The following is a 26,432-nucleotide window of genomic DNA, read 5'->3' as shown; positions in this document are numbered from 1 at the left end:
TGGAAACAGTTTAAAGGAAAATCATCAGGCGACGAATGTTTGCGACGCCCTGCTCATTCCCACAAAAAGCTATATTTCATTTACCAGATGCAATGGTCAACCGTGTGACTAATGGAGCCTCAAAGTCTGCGTCGAAATCAATATTTAGAATTTTTTCACTCTCAGCCCTGATGTATTTTTTCCCGAAACACGACTAAAAATAACCGAAGCGACAGATTCCTGTTCTAGTCATTTTTCTGCAGCATCTTCTTGACAGACAGAAGAGCATTGGTGATTCCACGAAAACGGCAGCCACATGCAAGAAGAAGCACCACGACGACGAATGAATGAAAATATTTTGCTCCATTTCCGTTCCCATTCGCTTGTGTTTTCGTGTCCTCTGGATGTGATGCATTCCGCACAATCGGCCTTTATAACCCAGCTGCTGAGCCCTTTTCTGTTCCACTTCACCGACCGCTGCAAGAATAGCAACGCTTGATTCTGCAATAAAAACAATTATTTTGATTAAGTTTTTGAATATCATCCAAAAAATCCCAAGAGGCTGCAGTAGCGGTTCCATTGAGGGCTGTACACGCTCAGAACTTGTAACACACGTTGATCTGAAATCCACCAAAAACAAGCAACTAATATTTTTAACACTGATTTACTGTCGATGTCAAAATGTTCAATGATGGGATTCGATCTACGATCCACTGCGTCTAAGGCACACGGGTGTACACTTCACACCTGTACCCAGTATTTTTACTAGACAAGGGGGTATACATGTAGGTCAGTGTTCTACCCGTCCACACTGATTCACAATCAAATGATCTGATACTTGATTGATATTAAATAGCCACCAAACGATACGACTTCGCTCGTAAAAGTCGACAAAGGCGCTATAAATTTTTACAATAATAATCATTTTGTAGCACTTAAAATGCTTTTCCCTTCCTTGCTGTGCAATTGCGACGGGGACGTGTGATGGGTGCCGCCGCCGATGATGCGTATCTCGGATCTACGAGAGTGTCACATCATCTCTCCAAAAAGTAATTCCGATATAAAAAATTTTATGTCGGGAACCTTGAAATAGACCTGAACTCTTGTCGTCTCCCGATGCGTCAACGTTGACAACCGTCAAGTTTGTAAGCGCGATTACGGGAAAGAGAGGGAACAAATCTTCCCGCTTCACACATCAAACTCGGGGTGGTAGAGTGGAGTGCGCGTAAGTATATTTTCCTCATCTTGTCAGTCTGGGTCGATCCTGTCCCGTCCACCCAGCGTGCGGCTCTGTTGCGGCAATAACTTTACGACAGTCGTAAATTTTTGGTACGACATTTGGCTGTCTTGTACTGCCTGTCTAGGCTTAAGATATCGTCAATGTATTAGGAGGGGCCACGGAAGAGCAGTAATTTAAAAATTGATATCCTTCCAGCACCATCTTGGCCCATCATCAGTGTTGTACAACCGAATTTAACACCTGTTGTTGGCACGTTGGAAGGGCCTACCTGCGATGGTTTTGCCGGTAAAGGTGCAGTTGGGTTACACAATTACGCCGCAAGGTGGCCAGGCGTGAACTTCATTTAGCTGACAAAATCGTTATAACTTTAATCGAAGATGCTCCAGGGTAGATATGATTCTATGAGTCGATTAAATATTTAGTTTAATACGATACTGAATATTCATACTGGGAGAGCATGATCGAATTAAGAAAAACCGTTTAGAAATTATAACCAATGAGAAAAGGAAAAAAATCAGAATCTACAAATAATCTAAAATATAGAAAAGGCCGATACAAATATTAAAAAAAAACAATTATGTAAACCATTCCCCCACGATTTTTTTTGCCCAAAAATAGTATTTTGAGGGGTAACAAAAAAAATGGGATAGGAGCAGTTGTAGGGAAAATGAATGTTTCAGATTCATATTTAATCTGACAGCCCCGAACAATTTGAATCACTGCTGATTTTATTCTTAACTAGCGAAAAATACCCAGATTTTGCCTGTGTGTTTGTGTTGCAAATGTCATATACTGAACTATTTGCAGCACCGCACTCTAGATCAATTTCCATGCGTTTGCTATGTTTTCCTCAACAGCTGACCTAAAATAGTATTATAATTTTTTTTTTACATTTCCCCGTTAAATTCACAAACTTTTTGTATATACAAACCTTGCGGATCCCAAAATGAATCGATTAGGGAAAAAATCTTGCAAATCGGTCAACCCGTTCGCGAGTTAAATCGTCAGGAAGGAAATCTCAGCTCATTTTTATTATATACAGAAGAAGATGGTCATATCCAAATTATGTCACTCTAAAATTGAGAAAGTAATATGTTTGTAGTGAGAAACTACAAAATTTTGTACAATTATTCTTCCCGGCAAAAGTTCGTATCATTAATTTATTAAAGGTCTACTTTTCAAAAGAACTCGTATTTTTGTCGCCTCTATCTGTTTTTTAACAAACAATCAAAAAATCAAATTCTGGCCAATCATCCGTTTCTTCCGCTTCATTTTCCTCGATGTTTAAAATAGTTAGAGGCATAAAAAACATGTAATCATGAATAGACTTGAATTATAAAACAAGATGAATTTTTCACGAGAAAGGTCAATTTAGTACAGTTTTTCAGATTCGGGTATGGAGAAATCATTGCACTTTATACGATGAAAAATGATTATTGATTAAGGTGGGACTGATAAGTTATTTGGAAAAGTAGGTTGTAAAAGCAAATGTAATTTTCAAATAGAAAATGCCCTGATTAAAACATTATTTTCCCGAACAAAGTTTGAGAGCAAATTGATAACTTGTTTTAATGTTGAGAAATCGCCGATTGTGATTACTTAATTTGATATCTTTTTGATCGTTAACGGTTAAAATATCAAAACGTATAGCAGAAAAATCTTACTGTGACGTCAAATCGAAAACTATTCTTTCTATCGATTAAAGCAAATCAAAAACTAATTTTGGTATTGGTTTCCGATAACAAATTAAGTACACAGTTTAATGTCAGATCATACTATTTAAAAATCTACAGCAAAATGAGATCAAAATATGTAATCAATCATGATGATTCATATTTGAAAACAAATTATGATTTCAATTTGATGACAAAAAAAAATGTTTTCTGTATGCTCTCATTATGTTTTCAGACTTTGCTCGGGTACAATGTATGAAAACTTGATTCGAAGGTCAGCATGTTGTCACCGAATCTGATTGTATCTGAATGCATGAAGAATGAACATGTAGATAGGATTGAATCTTTTCAACTGGTACTTTGATATTTTTTTTTCAAAGGATTACGTCTGTGTTTTCTATACCGGGGTACACTTTGCAATCGAAATCGAAAAGCGCAACGAAAATACGAAAGACTTTAATAGTTAATTGAATTTTACCATCGAAAATTGTTATAAAGTTTAGCAGCAGTCGCTGCTAACATCGATGGTGGTCGTCGGAGTGGTTCAATGGTGGCCTCGACTATGGCGTCTACTACAGTTTAATAGGAGAACATCCTGGGATCAGCCTGCATCAGCACTCAAGTGATATTTCTCACAAGTTTCGGACTAATGGTTGGCTGCTGTGAATTTAGTAATTAGAAAGATTAGAAACACGCACGATTAAAAGGTAATTGGTTCTAAATCGAACAGATAATTTTTTTTGAAGAATAACAATCAGAGGGGACGCAATGAAGGCGCCTTTTGTTATAGTTTTTATTTATTACAGTGCTTTTTTAGTTAACAGCTAGCAATAATCGCACCTCGGTTGTACCTCATTGGTTACGATATAGCCACTGCGCAAAGCTACAGTGCTTTTTAATGATAATTAGGTTCAACACTACATTGTTACAAATCGTTGAGTAGTGGTTTTGGCAGCAGCACCCTAGTGAAATTGTCTCGCATGTTGTTAGTAATTGCAAAGGCGCATTATTAAAATAAATTGATCATTTTCAGGACCACCATTTGACACAGCCGAAGATTTGATTTGCCATATTTGTATTCGACGATCAAAAGATTTTTTCTCGAAAAACTCTTACTCGTTTTGCTGTTCTTCTTCTTGTTCTTCTTCTCCTTCTTCTTCTTATATGGCTCTACATTACAACTGGAATTTGGCCTGCTTTTCGACTTAGTTTTCTATTAATATTTTCTCAGTTATAAATTGGAAGCTTTTCTATGCTTTTGCTCACAAGGCTACTTGAGACCTGCTGCTGCTGTGAGTGACTGAAAAAAAAAACAATTATTGGAAATTATTCGATCTCTTCCAGTACAAAAGAAAGTTTAATTGATAAAAAAAATTGCCCAACAGCACAAACCACAATCGACTGGGGATTCCAGAAAACTCGATTGTGTCGGTATCGGTCCCAATCGGTGGATGGATTTTCTGCCAAGGTTCCAATTTTGGTTTTGTTGATGTTAGTATTGGTTTTGTATCCGATAAAGAAAGCCCATTAGTCCCGCCATTTTGTTAATCGTTGTGGGTGCAAATATTACGTGTTAGAGGCTAGACCTCAAGGATTCCAACTGCTTCTATGGGTACAGCCCATCCAAACACGCCAAGGGATATCTTACTGCTGGTATGCAGTTCATGGTAAATTTTGTTCATCAACAACCAGTGCTATTCTGGCGGGAATGTTGAACTTTTTACGTGGACGTATCGATTGGAAGCGTGATGGCTGGCTTTTAGGCACCCGAGCGTGGTACTGGTCGGTAGCAGCTTGGACTTAATCGTTGCAGTCGTCGATTCTGGAATCATCGCCAGCGTGGTTGCAGCCAAACAAATATTTTCGCCGATGGCGTGAGTAGCGCTCCTACCGGGACGATTGCTGCAACGAATTTAACCCCAACATGGGCGTATGTTGCGGTTTTCATGTGAATCAGTATCAGCAGCACCCAAGTAAACCATCGATTGGCTATTTTCGGCAGCAAGTGAAATATGTTTGCAAGATTGGGACAATCGTTTGGTTGCTGTTGATGAGCGCATCAATAAGCATAAATCGGTTCTTTTCAGGAGCAACATTTTGAGCGGCTGAGAGTGGATTTGAGATGAATTTTCTTCAAAGTGACAGAAAATTTAATAGCAATGGTGACATTGGTAGCGAAAATTTACTCGTCGCGGTAGCGCCTGTAGCCATTTAGCGGTAGAAAGTGGAATATTCTCGCTAGATTAAGACATTTTATTGTTGTTAATTATTATTTTTTTTAAACTACTAAACTTACGAAAGACACTATAGAACTAACATTGAAGTCAAAATCATCATAACATAAATTGAAAAGCCTAAACATGGCTATAACGGGCTCGTGTTGCTCGTAATCAGTTCAATGCTACTGTAGTCCAAGGAAGCTTCGTTGTCTGAGATGTCGAAGGATGATGTTCAGATTAATTTGCGCCAGATTCCAGAGAGCATCAATCTCAGAACGAAGAATTTTAGCAACAAATATGGTCCTCATGTTGTTTTATCGCTTCTGGAAAGTGTCCATTTCTAATAATTGGCATCGGCTTTCGTAGGATGGCGTAGCGTTTGGGTTACGCCATGGCAGTGATCACAGAGCGTATCTTATAAATTTGAATTGAATTCTTTCAATCCTGTTGATTAAAACTTGATAGCAAGGCCTCCAAACTATGGCAGCTGTTTCTAAAACCAACCGAACTCGACTGAGGTGCAATGATCGTAAGTAGTGTACAGGTCACGAAATTCGGAAAATAAATCCAAGATATCTCTTTGCCTTACTAATTACGTAATTAAAATGTTCACGGAAGTTCAGTTCTGAGTCGAACATAACACTAAGGTCTTTACGAAGTTCGTCCTCTACACCCAGGTTTTTTTTTACACGGTTTGGTTTTAGTCGTTTAAGACCTTCAGCGTCAATGAAACAATAAGTTGACCCCACCAAAAAATTCACAAAAAATCAAAGAAAATTCAAGGGGGATTTAAAAAGTTGTGAAAGTTCGGGTTTACCGAGAAATTGATGAATTCCAACCGTGTAAAAAAAAACCTGGGTGTACAGTAGTTCGATCCCATTGTGATAGTTCTAGATAATTGACTATCTTTTCCTGGTGAACGAGAAGACTGTGCATTTCTTCACGCTCAATGTCAGACTGTTGCGATCTTCGAATTCGGCGTTACTTCCTGGCGAATAGAATTTTTATAAGTAGGTTTGCCATCGTAGGTTTGAAATGACGAAGAGGGTGTTATGTTTGCGGTTGTAGGTTACAAGCTCTGCGATTTATGGAAAGGGGATTTCGTCCACGTCACCCGAAAAGTATGTCGAAGCCTTCAAGATCTCCATGCTTCCTCTGGTGGAGGTTCATTCTGACCACTACAATGCTCTTCTTTATGAGTTCTTTAATTGGAAAATGTTTTATGTCTATTCTTTAGTGAACCTCCAACAGAGCACATCCGTGGCGCTTCGAGAATAGTGAGGGTTTACTTGTAGGATTTTTGTCACCATATTGCAAGGTCCGGCCTTTTCCTAGCCTAGGTCCGGCCTTTGACTAGGACCCATTTTTTTGTACCACTAGAGCAGGGGCCCTCCTTAGCCGTGCGGTAAGACGCGTGGCTACAAACAAGACCATGTTGAGGGTGGCTGGGTTCAATTCCCGGTGCCGCTCTAGGCAATTTTCGGATTGGAAATTGTTTCGACTTCCCTGGGCATAAAAGTATCATCGTGCTAGCCTCATGATATACGAATGCAAAAATGGTGGCTTAGAAACCTCGCAGTTGATAATTGTGGAAGTGCTTAATGAACACTAAGCTGCGAGGCGGATCTGTCCCAGTGTGGGGATGTAATGCCAATAAGAAAAAGAAGAAGAAGAAGAGAAGGTACTCCCCTTGCCTATGGATTGGACAGGTCAGCCTTTATTGAGTGAAAATTATTGCCAGAGACCAGAGACTTCCTCAGATGCCTGCTTGGTCAGCCTTCCAGTTGGATTGACGTTGGAGTCAGTACGCTTTGATTGTTCTGGATTTCATCAAATCAGTAGTTGAGAGTGAACTTGGCCTTCTGCATCTTTTCCATCCACGCACTTTTTTGTGATTACACATTCGACATAAATATCGATCATAATAGATCGTTTCATGAATGAGGTAATACATGGTAATACTCTATTTCCCTTTGTTATTAAGTCGTTTCTTGATTATTACGGAAGAGAACCGTGTAGCCGAATTTGAAAATGAGGTTGATGAATTTGGGTTTTAATGGTTCGTTTCGTTGTTTATTTATTTATTTATTTTATTGTTACCTCCATCTGACTTCTAGTCTCTATGAAGTTTACTAATAGCTATTGATACATGTCTACAAAATAGACACAGAAATTTAGAAAACAGTCAATTACTTAAAAAAAACTACATTTACATTCTACAGCATCTATTGTTTTCCGCGCGACTTCATATTCTCAGCCTTAACTGGTTAGCAAATATAGAAGCTCCCTCATCAGACTCGAAAAACCTAAATGCATCGTTCAAGCGCGAAGCCATAAACCTTATTGGATCATGCTGACCATAACGGCTATTACGTTGAAGAACTCTTTATTATTAATTGTTTATTCGTCTTCGATTGGATCGTACAGACTACTCTTATTCTAAGTTCCTTATTCTAGATTTGAAACAATACTTGGACACATTAAAATCAAACAAATTACAAACATTATTAAAAGCTCTAAGGCAGGAGCTAAAGGGATTATTGTATCCGTACGTTGTTCGGTGGGTTGGGACAGCGAGTAAATCAGCGTGACGCAGGCTATGGCTAGGTATGCTCAACTGTACATCCACGAGCAAGTCCGGACAGTCTATGTTACTACTGATGATGTCATACACTACAAGTCTTCTGAAGGTGAGTCGTCTTGTTGAGAGTAGTTCCAGGTTAATTAGCTGACATCGGGCTCTATAGTCAGGTAAGTGCATTGGATCGTTCCACGGTAGGTGCCGAAGTGCAAAACGGATGAACTGCTTTTGAACTCGTTCAATGCGAATCACTTGGGTCGTATGGTACGGCGTCCAAATAGGGGCAGCATATTCCAAAATACTCCTCACAAGTGCACAGTACAGAGCTTTCAAGGTGTAAACACGAATAAATCCAAAAACTGCGAATGCCTTCGCCGTTATTGCAGAAATATGTTCGTTGAACCGCAATTTCGAGTCCATTGTAACGCCCAAGTCACGAATCGACGAAACACGCTCTAGTGCAGCATCGGCAAAAGTATAGCTGTACATTATTGGGGATATGATTCGGCAGAAGGTGATGACTTTACATTTCGCCACATTCACGCTCATTCCGTTTTCATCGCACCAACGGCGGAGTACGTCAATATCAGTTTGAAGAGCAACACAATCCAGCAAAGAGTATATTACTCTGAAAATTTTGAGGTCGTCAGCGTACAGAAGCTTTGCAGAGAGGTAAGGCAGTTGGTCAAGTCATTGATATACAGGATAAACAGTAAAGGTCCCAGCACGCTGCCCCTGTGGCACACCGAGGTAATGCTGAAAGTCCTGAACCGTGAGGCATCAACACGAACGAAAGCCTTTCTGCCAGTCAGGTATGACATTATCCAATCTGCTATCCATTCAGGGAAACCCAAGTGGCGTAACTTTGCAACGGCATGTTGGTGAGGTACGGTGTCGAAAGCTTTCGAAAAATCTACGTATACGGAGTCCACCTGATTGCGCTTCTCGACTTCACGGAAGAGCGCATTAGAATAGCATAGCAGATTCGTTGTACTAGAGCGTTGAGGAAGAAAACCGTGCTGATGAATTGAAATGAATGGTTTAACAGCAGATAACAAAACTTTATGAACTAATGATTCAAGAAGTTTTCCAACACAACAAAGAATGGAAACTCCACGGTAGTTATTAACTTTGCGCAAATTTCCAGATTTGTGAATTGAATTTGTGTTGCTGTTTTCCATAGTCCAGGGAACGTTTTTTCACTCAACGATCTGTTGAAAAGTAGCGTTAGTGGAGCCGCTAGTGATTCAGCACAGGCAAGGTGTTAGGCCATCCACTCCGGCACCTTTTGAAGCATCTAAATCGCGAAGAGCTTTCAACACTTCTAGGTCGGAGAACAGAAAGGGCGCGAGGTCAATATCGTGCGGTAGAACATTCGAAAAACTACCTGGGTGAGTTTGCGGAAGGGTTCGTAATGAATACACTTTGAAAAAAGTTGGCAAAGAGGTTCGCAGCTTCATCAGATTTGGTAGCTGTAGTGTCGCCATAAACAACATTGTTCGGAACTTGATTAGCCGTCTTTTGCGATTTGATAAATCTCCAAAACCTGGACGGATTATTTTAAGATTTGATTGAGGTCGTCCATATATCTTCGGTAACTGGCATCGAGGAGGTCGTTGTAAGAGGTTTCTACCTGTTGGAGAAACTCTGTTTCCGTCAGTTTTGTTAGCGATGTACTGTTTGCGTAGCTTCCTCAATCTGTTTCGCAGGTTTCTGAGTTGAGCATTCCACCAAGGCTTGTTATTAACACCTCGATTAATGCGACGACGGCGAGGAGCTATAAGGTGCAATATTTCGTACAGCTTGTCGTAAAACAGCAGTACGTTAGCATCTACTGAGTGCCCATGGAAATGATGACTCCAATCAACCGCAGAAAGCTCTGTATTAAGTGAAGTAAAATCGCACCGCCGAAAGTCGTAATCCATGGGATCCGGTTCCTGGTCAGAATAACTCTGATCAGCAATGCTACTTGAAGAAGGTCCAACTGAGCTGTGGGGAGTTGGACAGTGAGAAAGTCTTTGAATGTTATATCAACCCTCGCGCGTTTCTGCTTAGTACGCACATAATTCGCAAAGAGTACGCACGCATGGTCCACCAACAAACGCCAGGTGTGAGATAAAATCTGTTTTGAATAGCCTAGGTTGCCCGCGTGTTCGAGAAACAAGGCAAGATCCAAGCTGCCAGTGATCACATTCTCTTGAAAACACGTACCGATGGGTGTCGTGTCCAACAAAAGCTATGGGATCCCAAAGGGCATTTAATGTTTAAGAAAAATGAACCATTTTCACTAAGATTCCAGAAAAAAACAAACACAGCAAATTAAATTAATCTTCACTTGAAAAAAGTAAAGAAATGAAAAATTAGCGGTAAAATATGGGTACCAGTCCGGACTATAAATTAAGAAACACAGATTTTTGGCCAAATATGATATTGACAAAATTTTCCCAATATTTTGTTTATTCTGCAAGAATTCTCCGAACTCCAATTTCAGTAAATCATAACATAAATTTTCTTCGTAGTCTATTGATTGATAATAACATTAAATCCTGCACCAAATCATTTGAAACTTCGATACCCATTAGACATCTCCAGTATCATGGTTGCGCCTCCAAGTTTTTGAATAACGATAACGCCAACTTAATCGGAATGTTAATGGTGATCTGACAGATAAGAGGAAAAGTAATACAATATCTTGGAATGCATTTTTAATGCATAAATGTTTCATTCCAAAACAAACTTTTCTAATAATATAAGCTACAATATAGCCAGCGACGCAAGGAATGGGAAAATGAATTCCAGGAAATTGCGAAGAAAAAAGCGCTGCATAATAACATCGCCGAAGGTATAAGCTTTAAACTATCCTTATATTTATATGAAACCTATATTACAAGACATAGAGCTGATAGAGGAAAATCCATCGTCTTTGCGTGGCGGTCTAGAGGAGCGAAAAAGATGGCTCTACAGCCCTCTCAGCGTTGTGGCAAGATGATAGAACGAGCATACCATGATGACGACGACGCCGAGAACAGCACTGACTAAGTAGAAGGAAAAGCATGAAAAACGAGAAAAACATCCCCAAGCACAAGGGGGTAGGAAGCTTTTCCGATCTCAACGCTAGAGAGCAGACGACCGGCAGCCACCGACCGGGAGGGGTAGAGCTATGCGATTTTTTGTGCGGCATGCTCTCAGTGCTTCTTTTGCTTTTGATGGGTATGTGCCAACAAGAAGTGAGAGGAAGCATGCCATATAGCGAAATCATCTTTCGAGTCTGGGATTCGTGATACTGAGAGTCTGCGCTATGTAAAAACCAATCGCATAAAACCACCCTTTTATATCCATCTCGCTCGGTGTACGTGTGTGTGTATGTACAGCACAAGCAGTGGTAAACTTATTTCCTCGTACTGAAAATTTGTCTTATTTATACATCTACGACGTTCCCTGCACGGAGTGGTATATTTTTCCTTCTATTTATTTCTCTCTCCATAGAGGTGGCTGCTTCTGGGATCTACTTCTACGGATCCAAGCCACCCAAAAACCAGCCACGTCTAGCTTCCGTTGATTCGACTACGACTCTCACATACGACTCAACCAACCGCCCACCCACCTTCGAGATATAGTTTGAACGTTACCAACCGAGCACTAGCTCCTGCAAACAACGGTTCGTCCGGCTCGGTCCTCGGCCTGGAAGCGGGATCCATCGAGGACGACGACGACGACGACGGTGACGACGAATGAATGCTTCTACTCATGCCTTTTCCCAGCAGAACTTCAATCTCTATACTTCACGTTCTTATTTTTTGGACGGGCTTCATGAGTATATTAAAAGCAACAGCAATTCTCTACGCTAGCAGAAAAAAAACCAACAGGCACCACATTTCTCTACTTACAAACATAGCCCTCTGGAGCTGGTGGAGCTATTTTGTATTTTTTCACCTTTGGAATTCTATAAGCATACATAGCTTATAGCCGTTCTGCTATCTTGAATAGCTTCGATTTCAATTCAGATATGGGTTCTAATTTTGAACTTTCGCACATTTCGATATGATGCATACGTTTAATATCAGTTGCTTTGATTTCATTTATTTATAAATTATTGTTATGAAAAACGTTGTACTCTATTCGGGCAGGCCAATTTGGTACAAGTACTGATTTGAACGCAAAACCTGACTCAGGATCCGAATGCATAAGGCGTTGGTGTTGCGATGCATCACAACAGGAAATTCCGCAGATTACATATTGATATCAATCTAACCCATTAATTATGAATTGACATTTGAAGTATTTTAGCAATCTATTTGATGGTTGAGCATAAAAAACATTCTGGAAATGGAGAGAAAATTGACTTTTGGAGGATTTAGTGGCACTTCTTGATTCTCATTGGACAAAGCAAATATTTACCATGGTTAATAAGCTGAGGTTAAGAGCCATACATAATTTGTAAAGAAGTCTGTCACCTTTTTATGGTAGGTTTATGGATTGGGTTGTGGAAGCCCTTTGGATTAAACCCATTACTAAGGTCCTAGCTTTTCGCAGTAACGTTAACGGCTAGAAGAAGTTAGAGAAACAAGCTCACTACTAGTGCAGACATAAGTTTGCTTTCGTCGATTCGAAAAAATATTGACAATTTTGTTAAGTTGTGTGAACTATTTTATTGTATGTTGCGTGCACAGAAAAAAAATTATTACATTTCAACGACATGTAAACAGAATAAGCTGTAATAACACAGCACTTGAATTTATTATTTGATTGAAATTTCCATCGAAATCGATGCACATATTTAGAGCATTAAAAAAGATATAAAATTACACGGCTTGTTGCTCATTTTTCAATCGATGTAAAGATACATAAAAATGCATTTATTTTTCCATCAACAAAACTTTATTTTTACACGATCGTGTAAATTTCAATCCATGTACTTTAAACCTTTTAAACAACATGGAGGCAGAACTTGTCATCTCGTCAACTCGTCGTCAATATAATGTGAGATTAGTAAAATAGTACCTGTACTGTGTTCCGAAACCGTTTATTATTGAACAAGTTTGACCTAAACAGCGGAACAACTACGGGGATGGTAAGAATAATTTTGGTGAATATTATTTCATGTCTCAAAAGTCATCCATTGCTTATTTTGCAGCCAATTTGTTTGACCTTGCGCGACTCTCAATTTCAGCTTAAGAAAGCTCCGCGAATATCTACCAATCAGACATTTATGCATATGTAACAGTTTATCGGATCACTCCATACCATATTGAACGGATAGATATAATCAATATATTTATTATTTGTATTGTGCAAAAAATAAAAAAAAATGAATGATGAAACGAAATTTTATTTAATTCAAAGTTTGATTGACTTTAGGAAAGAGGGAATCTAAGGTCGTCGTCTATTGATTTTTATATTCATTTAGTTTTACACGTATGCGTCATATTGAACGTGTGAAATTCAACGATCTTAATTGAATTTTACAGTGGTGTAAATTTAACAGCTAACTTAATTTTAGATGTATTTCGATGCTCCAAATATGTGCATCAAAATAAACGTAAATTTACACAGAAATTCTAAGTGTGTGGGTTATTCTATTTTATTATTGTTATCACGACACAGCAAAAACTAATTAAACTTACATGACGTGTAAATAAGAAATGATTTAAAAATAAATTGATTGAATCAGAAATTTGATTGAAAATTAGGTTGATTTTTCAACTACTGTAATAATAAATTGATTGAAATAAAAATTCGATTGAAAATTGAGTGAATTTCAATGCACATAATTAGAGCATCGAAAAACATATAACTTTACATTTCATTACACTCAATTTTACAACACAATGTTTTTTTTTCCAACAAGTTTAAAATTAAACGCTGAGTGAGATTCAATCAAATCTACATGTCATGTAATTTTGCACGACTACATTTTCAATTCGTGTAAATTTAATATCCGACTCATTTTTGCGTTTATTTTCATGCTCCAAATATGTGCATGAAAATAAATGTAAATTTACATAAAACTTAATACTGTGGATGCAAATAATGTATAAAACTGTAGTTATTCGATGATTTTGCTGTACCTAGTGAAATTTAATTGTAATGATTATTCTTATTTTATCTATAAGTATTCAATAAGGCAATGTCTGGCCAGTTGGATGTAAGAAAATAAATACAAATACAAATACAAGTGTCAATTTTTGGACATAGTTTTAGGATCGGCTACTGCTTGGAAGCTAGAATAAAATGAAATAAAAAATAAAAACATAGTACTAAGCTGCATCTGTCTGGTTTTTTTTATTTAGCACAAATCTCAATGCATTGCTATAGCAAAAAATGCATTTTTGCAATTCCTGATCATAATATCTGGTTTACAGTTCGTCTTTGAGTGATAAAACGCCCTACTTTTCCATACAAACGAAATGGGTGCTTTAATAAACATTGTGCAACTCAAATGGGTTGCATAATATTCATTATAACACTAATTTGGGTGCTATAATGAAAATCCAACATCAGAACAGTAGTTACATGACTACAGTTTGCTGAATCAGCTGGGGTAAGTGCTCAAATAGTGTATTCTATGCACCCCGTAATAAATTAAATATTTTGGTGGACATGGCATCAAACATTTCCAGGGCAAGTACATCTATCGCTTCACGGCTTTTCGAACTATGCAATGTGGCACGATAACATAAAATCTGATTCTTCTCCGCAGCAACATAATTTATTGGCAAGAATGATCATGTGGAGTAAATTAGACTGTAAAATTTTGGAACAGATTTATCAAATTAAAGTCCATCCATCGTCATTGCAAAAAATAGCGTGTGCAACTCGTTGCAAAACTCGATTTTTTCAGCACTCGTAGAAAAAAAAAAACAATATTTATTTCAACAATTTTGGAACGCAATCGTGACGAACGTCAAAATACGGTTGGGAAATCTCGAGCCCGGAAACTGTACACCCAGATGCTGACGAAGCCTCATGGATGGATGATGCGACTTACATCGAGGCGGACTTCCGGCAGCTTCCGGAGCTACTGTTCTATACCAGCCAACAGAAGTTTGATTTACCGGTGGAAATAAGGAAGCAGAAACTTTCAAAGTTTGCCAAGAAATACGTGATTTGGAAAGCGATCTGCTTATTTGTCAAACGGAGTGCGCCTACCGTTAAAGCTAACACGAGGACCCTATGATCTTCTGGACGATTATTGCTTCTTTAAATGTACTGTTTAAAGGTTGTCCTGGTGTGGTACTAAGCCAACGCACTTTTGTACCCAAGGACATGAACCCTCCAACGTACTGGTATTAGGGCCAATCGAAAAGTACTATACTAAACTAAAAGTACTAAGGCTAAGAAGGTCAGATCTGAGGAAGCAATGAAGGAGGTGAAGGTTTTCGAACATAGACTAACGAGTGGAGTTGAGTGTAAGGTGCGGAGCGTGCGACAGTACTTAACGTACTCGCTCATTCTCGCTCACACATGCAGCCGTCCCATGCGAGTCTTACTTGGGTGCTCGCTCTATCGCACCCTCGTACACACCCTACCTGCTCTGTCGCACCTCTATCATGCCATGTGGGTCTGACTTGTATGCCCACCTCTATTATACCGTGTGAGTCTGACTTGTATGCTCACCCAAACACTTGATTCACGCTCATGCACTCCATGCTTGCACTCGCGCTAATGAATCTGACTTGTGTGCTCACCTCTATCATGCCATGTGGGTCTGGCTTGTATGCCCACCTTTATCATGCCATGTGAGTCTGACTTGGATGCTCACCTCTTTCATTCAGTTCGCGCTGACACATACTACTCTAGTCATTCGACCTAACTCTCTCTCTGGCATCCCTTGTGGGACATTTTACTTAGGTTCCCACTTCTGACATGCCATGTGAGTCTGACTTAGGTGCTCACCTCGCTCATACCATATGAGACTAGCTCTACTCAAACATACCTTGTGAGACTGATTTGTTTGCTCATTCCTTCCGTACCATGTGAAACTGACTTGGATGCTCACCCATACTCCTCTGCCACGCCGCGGGGTATCAGTAGTCATACGAACCAACATTCCTGCGCTACTCCCAGCACGGCGTGTGCAGTGCTTCGAGGTGACGATCTCGGTTGTCACCCGCTGCGCCATTACCTCTGCATGGGCAGACCATTCACACACTTCTCCGCGTTCGGCACTTTTCGCTCTAACTAACCAATCACGAGTTAGTACTGCTTGTCAATTGCTGCTCGGCGCGCCAGATTCTCTGCAAGCTGCAGGCAATCTGAGTGGTTGCAGTCGAGACTGCGTTCCACTTCTCCACCGCTTGACACATCCTGTGGATAAGGTTATCCGGAGTTGTGTCCCGACCGCAAACGTCTTGCTCTTCTTTCGACGTCGAAACGAGAACATACGAACAGTATGTGCTCTGCAGTTTCGTCAACACCTGGGCAGTCAGGGCAGACGGGGACATCCGCGTGCCCAAACTTGTGGTGGTACTGTCGGAAACAGCCATGGTCTGACAGGAATTGTGTCAGATGGAAGTGAACTTTCCCATGGGGTCTCCCCACCCAGCTTGATATGTTAGGAATCAGCCGGTGGGTCCACCTACCTTTCGATGAGTTATCCCACTCGCGCTGCCATCTGGCAACCGAAGTCACCCTGGTGCGCTCGCGGGCTCCTCTGGTGCCACGTAGCTCAAAACACTTCTCGTCCTCCCGGATGACCAGCCCGACTGGCATCATACTCGCTATCACGCAGGATGCGTCGTGCGATACCGTGCGGTAGGCCGATATCACACATCAAGCGGTAGGTGCTCTCCAGTTTCCGAAGGTAACTGGTTACCTCCAGTGCTTTTGCCCAGGACGGCCCGCCGTACCTAAGGATAGATGCGGCAACGCCTGCCAGTAGCCTAAGTCTACGAGCCTACGAGCGCGATGGCATCCCAGCTTGCGCTATTGAATGCGTTCTGCACGTCCAGTGTCACCGTCCAGTGTTGGATCGCTACCTCTGCAGTCTTTTGCACTGAGTTGATAGCGTCCACCGTGGACTTACCCTTCCGAAAACCAAACTGGTTACTCGACAGGCCATCCGTACCCTCTGCGTACGGGGTGATCCTGTTGAGGATGATCCTTTCGAGCAGTTTACCCGTCGTGTCGATGAGGCAAATTGGTCTGTACGCTGATGGGTCGCCCGGAGGCTTCCCGGCCTTCGGCAGCAGTACCAACTTCTGCCTTTTCCATCTCTCAGGGAAATGACACTCATCCAGGCATCTCTGCATAGCTAGCCTGAACATGTTCGGGTTCGCTATGATCGCTGCCTTGAGTGCACTGTTTGGAACTCCATCAGGCCCTGGAGCTTTTTTCATCGCAAGGTTTTTGGCCACTGCGAGTAACTCTTCGTTCGTCACCGGAACCACCATTTCGGTCACACTCCCAGCGCCTTGCAGCGCAGGAGGAGGCCAGGAACTTGTGGCTCGGGACGGGAGGAGTACTTCGATAATCCACGCCAACCGGTCCGGTGACCGTTCGGGGAGTGAAGAGTCCCCTTTGGTCTTGGCCATCACGATCCTATAGGCGTCACCCCACGGATTCGCGTTGGCACCCTCGCACAGGTTGTCGAAGCACGCTCTCTTGCTGCTCTTAATGGCCTTGTTAAGGGCCAGCCTCGCAGCTCGAAACACTTCCCGGCGGACCGCTCTTTCCTCCTCGTTGCGTCCTACGTCTAGTTTTGACGCAAGCTGATCATAGGGCTGCAATTTCGGCACTCCACCAGTATGCCGGGCGTCTGCCATTTCTTGGCAAGGCTTTCCTCGGCATAGTAGCGTCGCACGCGAGTGATAGGACAGCTACCAGCGCATCCCCGCTTAGACTGTCGGTGTTGGCCTCCAGTCCCAGGGCCGCGGTGAAAACTTCGCTGTCGAAGTGATTGGATTTCCACCCAATGTATGGGGTATATATATGTCCATTATTCACATGGTTCCATCACAAAGTAGTGGTTCTATTAAAAAAAATGTTAGAAATTCTCCTTATTCCGTGGTGCTTTCCGATTCAAATTAAGTTTATACATCAAGCCTCTAAGCCTCTTGAGAGAATCTTGAAAGGAGGCTTCTAAGCCATTTGAAAGGATGCTTCCGAGCCTCTTGAAAGGAGGTCTTTGGACCACATGGAAGAAGGCCTCTAAAGCTCTTAAAAGGAGGCTACGGAGCCTCTTGACATGATTCTTTCGAATCTCTTCCGAGTCTATTGAAAGAAGACTTCTGAGAATCTTTAAAGGAGTTTTCCAAGCCACTTGAAAAGAGGCTAATGAAAGGAAGCCTCTAAACCATTCGGAAAGAGGCATCTAAGGCACTTGGAAGGTGGCTTCCGATTCTCTTGAAAAGAGGGTTTCGACCCTTTTGAAAGGATGCTTCCAAGGCTCTTGAAAAAAGGCTTCTGAGAATCTAGAAAGAAGCGTCCAAGTCTCTTAAACAGAGGCTTCCGATTCTATTGAAATAAGGCTTCGAAGTATTTTAAGCATCATTGATGAAAAGCATCCGAGCCTCTTGAAAGAAGGCTTACGAGCCATTTGAAAGGGATACTTTCGAGCCTATTGAAGGGAACCGTGTGGGAATAGATTTCCGAGCCTCTTGAAAGGGGGCCTCTGTACCTCTTGGAAAGTGGCTTCCGAACCGCTTGAAAGGAGGCTTCCGAGTTTCTTGATAGAAGGCTTCCGAGTCTCTTGATAGGAAGCTTCCGGGTCTGTTGAAATGTGACTATCGACCCTCTTGAAAGGAGACTTCGGAGGCTCTTGAAAGAAAGCTTTCAAGCTTCTTGGAAGAAGACTTTCGAGCCTCTCGAAAGGAGGTATCAAAACCAATTTGTAAAGAGCTTGGTTCAAAACGATCGGAAGACAAAAGCCCTTTGCGGATTTCAAAAGGTTCAGATCAATATTGTTAAGATTCACTAATAAGCAAGATGAGTATATTTTCGCCTCTACCTGGTTGTATGATCGTTGTGCGATAATGCACTTGGCGCAACAAGACGAAACGCAACGTCTGGTATCGAGCTTCTTAACATGTTGGAGGCTTTTGGTAGCGCAATTACTTGAGGTTACAACTTTAACCGTATTTCTTCATGTGGATGTGCAACATGCGACCACCATCTAAAGTTATTTTTAATGAAATATTTTGGATTTCAGAAATCGTATCAACCATTTTTTAAAGTTTATGCGGCATCAGCAGTGTTGAGTGTTTGTGCAAGGATCAGATTTTGCATCTTTGTATATACACAGTTAAAAAATCTGAAAATTACACGCAATTGAAATATTTAAACGATTATTTTTGTGTTCAATACACAGTTAAATAATCTGAAAATTACACGCCATAGAAATATTTGAAAACATATTTTTGTGTTCAATAGCCTCTTATTTTACTACCAACTTTTTCTTGTACGCAATATTGAATACAAGCTCCATAGTAACGACGACCTGTAATTTGAAAAAGTGATGGAAAACGAGTCGATTCGAACGGAGCCTTTTTGTTACATCATATATGCTGCAACATTTTTATACTGTGTAGCTTCTTTAGTGCAGTCTACATCATATCTTATCCAATATGCAAACGTTATGATTTATGCCATCGCAATTTCTTTACTCAGAACAAGCTTCTATGCTGAATGTTAACAATTGAGGAGGTTTGAAGCAGAGGGGTGTAAGTGATTTATTGGTCAAGTTTGAGTTGACTACAGCAAAACATGCTTTGGTTTTAGAGCTTTGCGGCAATATGTTTGTAAAAAATGTGAAAATTCACAGATAATTGGTATTATTTTATACAAATTGTATAAAACGAAAAAATATTTTAAAAAAACTTTGCACCCAATTTACCCGAAACTAAGTGTTTGTCACTTACACCCCTTTGCGTTTGATCTCCTCAATTGTATTCATTTAAGATGTGGATCAGAGCATAATTATAACCCTTAAATTCGCAATGTTGTTTTAAGCCAACAATCCGAAAATACGTTTAATCTTAATGATTTGAATGGTTGTTTACGTTAAAAATATTTTCGATGGTTTCTAAAAAAATCGTCTTGCGCCTTTAAGGGTTAGGATGAAAGTTTCCGTAAATAACTTTCATCTTAAAGTTGTGCCTTTTCTTAGTATGCTAGTCCATCACCGTTCTTAAAGGTTTTAAAGATGGCACTGTGTCATGCATGCAGTCTTCTGTGCGTCATTTTTTCTCACGAACGTGAAGCTTAGATTTGGCGAACCTTCGTGCAATTTGAAGGAAATTCCGTCCCTGCAAAATTCGCATGTGAAAATATTGTTTTGAGTCACATTACAAATTTAATCGTCGATACACGCGTAAAACTGTTTTTTTTTTTTAAGTTTGGGGATGTATTTCTTCTTCTTTAATGGTTCTACAAACCTACTGAAAACGAATCTACTGCTCAATTTAGTGTTCTACGAGCATTTTCACAGTAAGTAATTGAAAGCCTTTTCAATACCTGTCAGTACAAGGATATGCATCTTATGTAGCAAGCACAATGGATTTTCTATGTCAAGGGATTCGTGAATATTTGCCATCCAATGACAGCCTAGATCGGACTGAGAATCTAACTCGTCAGCTCCAGAATTGGCAATCCTACACCTTAGCTTGCCAGGCTAACTAGAGACCCAAAAAATGTGTATTTATGGAATCCTTATTCAATGGAGCATTCATTGATGGATCCTATTGTAAATAAGCAAAAATACCATCCAGATGATCATAAAATACCAGCTAATCTGGAACGCGATACTGCAGTGGTTACACGTCCTCAGTTCCAGACAAACTCTAGCTGTAATTCAAGCAAGTTTTCTTCTTCAATACCACTGCTAGTCAGTAGGGTGTTGATTCCACACTGTACACTGTATAATATTTCCATGTTGACGCTTGTATTTCATCTACTTTAAAGTATAATGATTCAGAACTTACATTTAGGTTAATTTCTTCTATTGATCCTCCAACTAATCGGTTATTAAATGATTTGTGAACGCACCTACTCCCTACTCTGGAGAATTGCAGATGTGTTGGATCACGGGGTTTTGCAGCTTCACACGATTTCTTTAACTAATTATTTGACTGGGTGGTATTGTCGAGTATTGAATTAGAATAACCTTCGTCTGATAGCTGTATACAAATATGTTTTCAAAAGTGTAAAACAAGCTGTCAAAATTAGCTCATCATTTTTTGCACTTATTTCAATCGATACATTCCCAATGATATGCGGTGCAAAACAAGTGACACCAACTTGACAATCTTGATCACTGTATGAAAACAAACTTCTGGATTCGAGCTCTCCCACCTCGAAGGCACAAATAAAAGATGATTAATTTCTGACCTGCCAAAAATAGCCTTGAAGTGTCAAACGGAGGAAAAAATATTGCTAATTTTATGAAAGCGCAACAGGCCGCAACTTCTAATAGGCGTACTACGGTAAAAAGAGAAACGAGACGCCTCCATCGCGACGGGCCGCAATTGCCTATAACGGATGCCGGAAAATAATCTAGCTGGTTCGAGTACACACCGCGCGTACTTTCCGAATTGGTAAACACACTACCATCATCATCAACCAACAGCAACATCATCATCATCGTCATCTATAAGGCTACCACGTGCGTCTCTTGGCGGCCAAAAGGCAACCGGCCAGACCCACCATCGTTTCCAAATCCTTTTTGCGTTTCCTACCGGAGGACCACCTTTGTCCGAAGCATAGGAGAATTGTCGATAGAGGTACCGGCCCAACTTCCACCACCCATCATCCAGCCTGCTGAGTACAAAATAGGACGAGACTCGCAGCAGGATGGAGAGGAATTAAAACCATATGAAAGCGCATGCATATTTTCCCCCAGCCGGCATGGATCGAACAAACGTCCCGTTGGGTTGAGTGTGAAACGGAGCGCGTGTGCTGGCGTGTACACCACCCTACACATGGGTGTTTGTCCTGGATACAACGAGCACGTGTTTGTGTACGATGGTGTAAGTACGGTACCCGCCAGTGTGGAAATTATTGCAAGGAGGAAGTTTGCACACCAATAATATCCAATACGCCACCCCATTCATATCTGGAGATGTCTGTGTGGTCGCAATTACAGTCTCTGGAACTGGTTGCACACCGGCTACTATGAGGGAAGACGAATATTGTCCTCCCTGCCAGCCTGCCAGCAGGCCCGGCAAACAACAGAACGCATAACACGGCGGGGCGATGACGATGACAACCTCGATGCCCGAAATTGTTTAATATTTAGCCGTGTACCGACCGGCGACGGCGCTTTGGCAGTGCCTACTGTGTGGGGGAGTTATTGTTTTTACGACGCTTTAAAATGGTCGATTGTCAAGGTTAACGACCCAAAATTGCATACTTTTTATTATTATTATCATATTCAATTTGCTTGAACAGTTTACTTTCCCTTGGTTTTGCTGAGATTTTGCTTGCTGTGGAGAGTGAAACTGTTTGATGTACTCGATTGCCTGCTATATAAATTTGAAACGATGAAATATATTTAGCTTTTTTTGTTCAATACATAAAGGTTGGTTGTGATTGGAGCCATCCGTCATTTGAATAAATATATTTTGAATAAATTGATTTTAAAAATAATGTTTCTTATTGAATGAACACAAGTCATATCTATTCTGATCCTTGCTTGAATAAGTTTTAACATAATTGTGGTTAACTTTTCTTAAATAATTTGCTTGAATTTGAGAAATGGCTCACACATACACACTTTTGCTCAGTTTATCGAGCTGAGTGAATTGGTATGAAAAAATAATGTTTTTACGTGCCCCCCGTCAACTTTTGATCTCTGAAATCAAATTAGAACTATCTAGTACAACTCCGTTGTTCGTGATATGTAAAATCCCCAAAATGGCCCCACTATTTTGCATCTGTCGTGCATATGTATTATACAGAATGAACATAGTTTTTTTCAAAGTCATTTGTTTTATAGGCTCAGGCGTGTATAATACTTTTATTTATTTATTTATTTATTTCATCTTTGGTCCAAAACAACACAGACTAGAGTATCTTAATCCTATTTTTGAAGACGAGTTTACTAACATTAGAATCAAACATATCACATACATCGTCAAACAATCTACAACATCTGTCAAGTGGTTTATTGTAACCGTAAGCAGTGCGATGTACCGGGGTCCAAAGCAATCGGGGATTGCGTAATCGGCGGCTAGGTGCGTGGAAGTTGATTTCCCAGGAGCACGCTACTGCAGTCAATGTTGTCTCGGATCATGTCAAAAATAAAAAGTCGTTGTAAATACGTTCGGCGTTTGGAGAGTGTTTGCAAGCCAATGAGCGTCCATCTGTGCTCATACGGTGGCAGGTTATCTGGATTGGTCCGTGGCAGCTGTCGTAATGTGAATCTGACGAAACGTTTCTGGATGCTTTCTATGCGTGATGCATGAATCGCATGGTAAGGAGCCCATATTTGAACTCCGTACTCAAGAATGCTTCGGACCAATGAGCAGTATAGTGTTTTCAAAGCATAAACATCATCGAATTGTGCAGAGTTGCGGCGCAGGAAACCAAGCATAGTGTTGGCTTTAGAGATTGTCTTTGAGATGTGCTCGTTGAACCGAAGCTTACTGTCCAAGATCCTTTATGGAGTTAACTCTCATAAGCGATAACTGGACCATTGAATAAACAAATCTGATTGGTGAGTGAATACGGGAAAAAATAATGATTCTGCATTTGGTGGCATTGGCTTGCATTCCGTTTATCTGACACCACGATGATAAGCGCACAATGTTGGCTTGGAGAGCACAGCAATCTAAAGCTGACTTCACGACTCGGTAAATTTTCAGATCATCCACAAAAAGCAGCTTGCACGAGTGTATCTGATCATAAACGTCGTTGATAAATAGCGCAAAAATTAAGGGTCCCAGGAGACTCCCTTGTGGAACGCCAGACGGATTCTGTGGCGTCACGAACCTTAACGTAGGCTTTTCTTGAATGAATCCAGTTGACGATCCACGACGGTGGACCAAGACGGTTCAGTTTCAAAATAGCAAGATCATGCGGAACTTTATCAAATGCCTTCGAAAAGTCAATATACACAGCATCTACTTCTCGATTCTCGCTTCTCGATGCATCCAATAACACTATTTGTGAAGCTCATTAAATTAGAGATCGTCGAACGTTTTTGCATGAATCCATGCTGGAATTCTGATATAACGGATTTAACGGCTGGATAAAGCTTGTCATGCAACAGTCTTTCGAGTACTTTGGCCAAACAGTTCAGGATCGAAATGGGTCGATAATTTTCCACGCTATGTATGTTACCGGATTTGAAGATCGGTGTATTTGATGCGTGCTTCCAGGCATCAGGGAACACGCCATCCGCGAGTGATCGGTTGAAAACTGTCAGGGCTGGGACAGCCAGCGAGGCTGCACAGTTCTTTATGAACAACGGTGGAATCTGATCAGGACCAGGTCCCTTCGTCAACTGCATTAAGAGCGTTAAAAACCGTGTCAAAACTGAGGTAGATGGATGTTGCTGCGGTAGATGGATGTTGAAGCTTCGTAACTCATCTAAATACTGTTGTGGCGGTGAATGGTAATCTGACTCATAAACACTGCGAAAGAACTCAGCAAAGAGATTTGCAGAAGTGTTATCGGCGGAAGAATTATGATTACCATAGAAGACGTTACCTCAGGAATGCCAATGACCTTTTAAAGTGATACGCAAAAGACCAGGGCTGTTTTTCAGAAAGGTTCTTTTTGAGGTTCCATTGCATTTGTTCAATATACTCACGGAAACAGAACTTCAAGCACATGTATTATACTCAGCGTCTGCAAGTTGAACAACGTACTTATTCTCAGTTGTCCTGGAACGAAAATAACGTTTACGGGCCTTGCGAAGACGGTTCCGTAGTTTGCGCAGCTGCAGGTTCCACCATGTTTGTTCGGCACGTTTTGTAGACATTCTTCGGGTTTTCATGGGACATTGTCACGAATTACTTAGTAAACTTTGCTTAGAAAACAGTCACAGCATCATCCAGCGTTTCAAGGTTTGACAAACACGTCAAGTCCAGTGATACAGTTAATCTAGCGTTGATTACATCAAAGTCACATCATGCGAAGTTATATTCGTTCCGTGCAGCTGAATTCGACTGCGGGAGTTTCAAGTCTTCAGAGGAACATTCGAGCGTCAAACAAATTACTTGTGGTAAGGATCGACTTTCAAAATGGCAGAAGGTGATTCAAACAGCTCAATTCGATCAGAATCACTGACGAAAACTAAATCGAGAAGCCTACCATTCGCATTAACCAAATCATTGATTTGCTGCAGTCCTGTGGCTGTCAGCTAACTCGAGGAGATGCATAATGGATTCAGCGTGCTTAGCGTAAATATCGACGGGATTGTGCGGTCGAATATAGATGCAATACAGACAGATGGACTTTCACAATAACTTGCTCAAGATCATTGCTGCCTTCAAGAAATACGGGTTTCGAATTCAGCTCGGCTCTCACTGCAATTAGGATACCTCCCCCACGCTGAAATACACTGGTGCGAGAGTTTCTATCGCATCCCGGTAGATCGTGTAATGATTGCTTGACAGTTTGGAGTTCGAGGATGTCGGAATAGAGCCATGTTTCTGTGAATACGATGACATCAAAATCAAAGCACAGCAGTGAATTGAGTTGAGTTTACGGAGCCACGATTCGTCGGGATGTGTACCATCGATTTCACCTGAGTATTAAAATTTAGTAAGAGAGGGAAATAAGTAGAAGTACTCGTGGTGATTAGAGGTAAGGATTACATTGTTGAAGGTAGGGCGAGCTGCTAATTCGGGCATTGGACGTCAGGGTCGGAATGGTGTGTTGTCGTGCTCGAGATATAGTTTGACAGGAAGCATAAAGCTTCACGGAACAGAATGGCCTTGGGAAAGGAATAAAACAAGAATATTGTATTTTGATGTCAGGAGAAAAAGGAAATCTCGCTTAACTTTTCAAAAGGTCCTAAGTAACATTTTTTTTCATGAATTAATTTGAATAGCGCAATCAACAGACCCAATATGAAAGCCTTTGATTGCACTACTCAAATTAATTCATGAAAAAATGTTACTTAGGACCTTTTGAAAAGTTAAGCGAGAAATCATAGATAGACTCCATAAAGACTACATCACGATCACTTAAAAACGGCTAATTATCTCTCTGAAGGGTTATTTTCCTCTTGCCATTAGGGTATCTAAAAGTTTCTCTAGAGGCGTCATTTTCCGAGCCTTGATGATTTAATTTTAAACTAGAACATTTTCGTGTTATGCATCAATTGACTAAAATCGACGAATTGAGCAAATGTCTGACTCATATGATCTGTTTTTTTTTAAGACGAAAAGAAAATCTGTTTTTATTCAAGCTCCGAAAATTGCCTAGACCGACACCGGGAATCGAACCCAGCTACCCTCAGCATGGTCTTGCTTTGAAGCCGCGCGTCTTACCACACGGCTAAGGAGGGCCAAATAAATCACCGAAAAGTACATCGAAAACAGTCGACATCATCAGAACAAGTTGTAATATACATTTCAGTAGTGCCCTCTAAGAAGTTTAATGAGCATGTCCAACCAAGTTTATATCGAATACTAATTACAGTAATCATTAATTGAAATACGATTTGCATGGATTTTTTCAAAGATTGAATCATGTTACAAACACGAAACAAAATCATTAAGTTGCATATTTTTTACCATGTAACTCCAATGCGTCTTTCAAAATTTAATTGTATGGTTAAATTAAGTTGCAGA

General features: G+C 40.6%; 1 protein-coding gene and 1 pseudogene across 1 annotated transcript in view; one reads left to right on the top strand and one right to left on the bottom strand.

The window, feature by feature from the left end:
* Positions 1 to 26,432, top strand: part of LOC134206638 (homeobox protein homothorax-like) — a 240,411-nt gene that overhangs the window by 28,964 nt on the left and 185,015 nt on the right. The gene's annotated exons all lie outside the window — the stretch shown is intronic.
* LOC134208440 (U4 spliceosomal RNA) lies at positions 3,671 to 3,777 on the bottom strand (annotated as a pseudogene).

This window comes from Armigeres subalbatus, chromosome 1 (assembly GCF_024139115.2).
Source record: "Armigeres subalbatus isolate Guangzhou_Male chromosome 1, GZ_Asu_2, whole genome shotgun sequence".
NCBI classification, from domain to species: Eukaryota; Metazoa; Arthropoda; class Insecta; order Diptera; family Culicidae; genus Armigeres; species Armigeres subalbatus.
The sequence above is the reverse complement of the archived record's forward strand: the minus strand, read 5'-3'. Positions and strand labels throughout refer to the sequence as shown.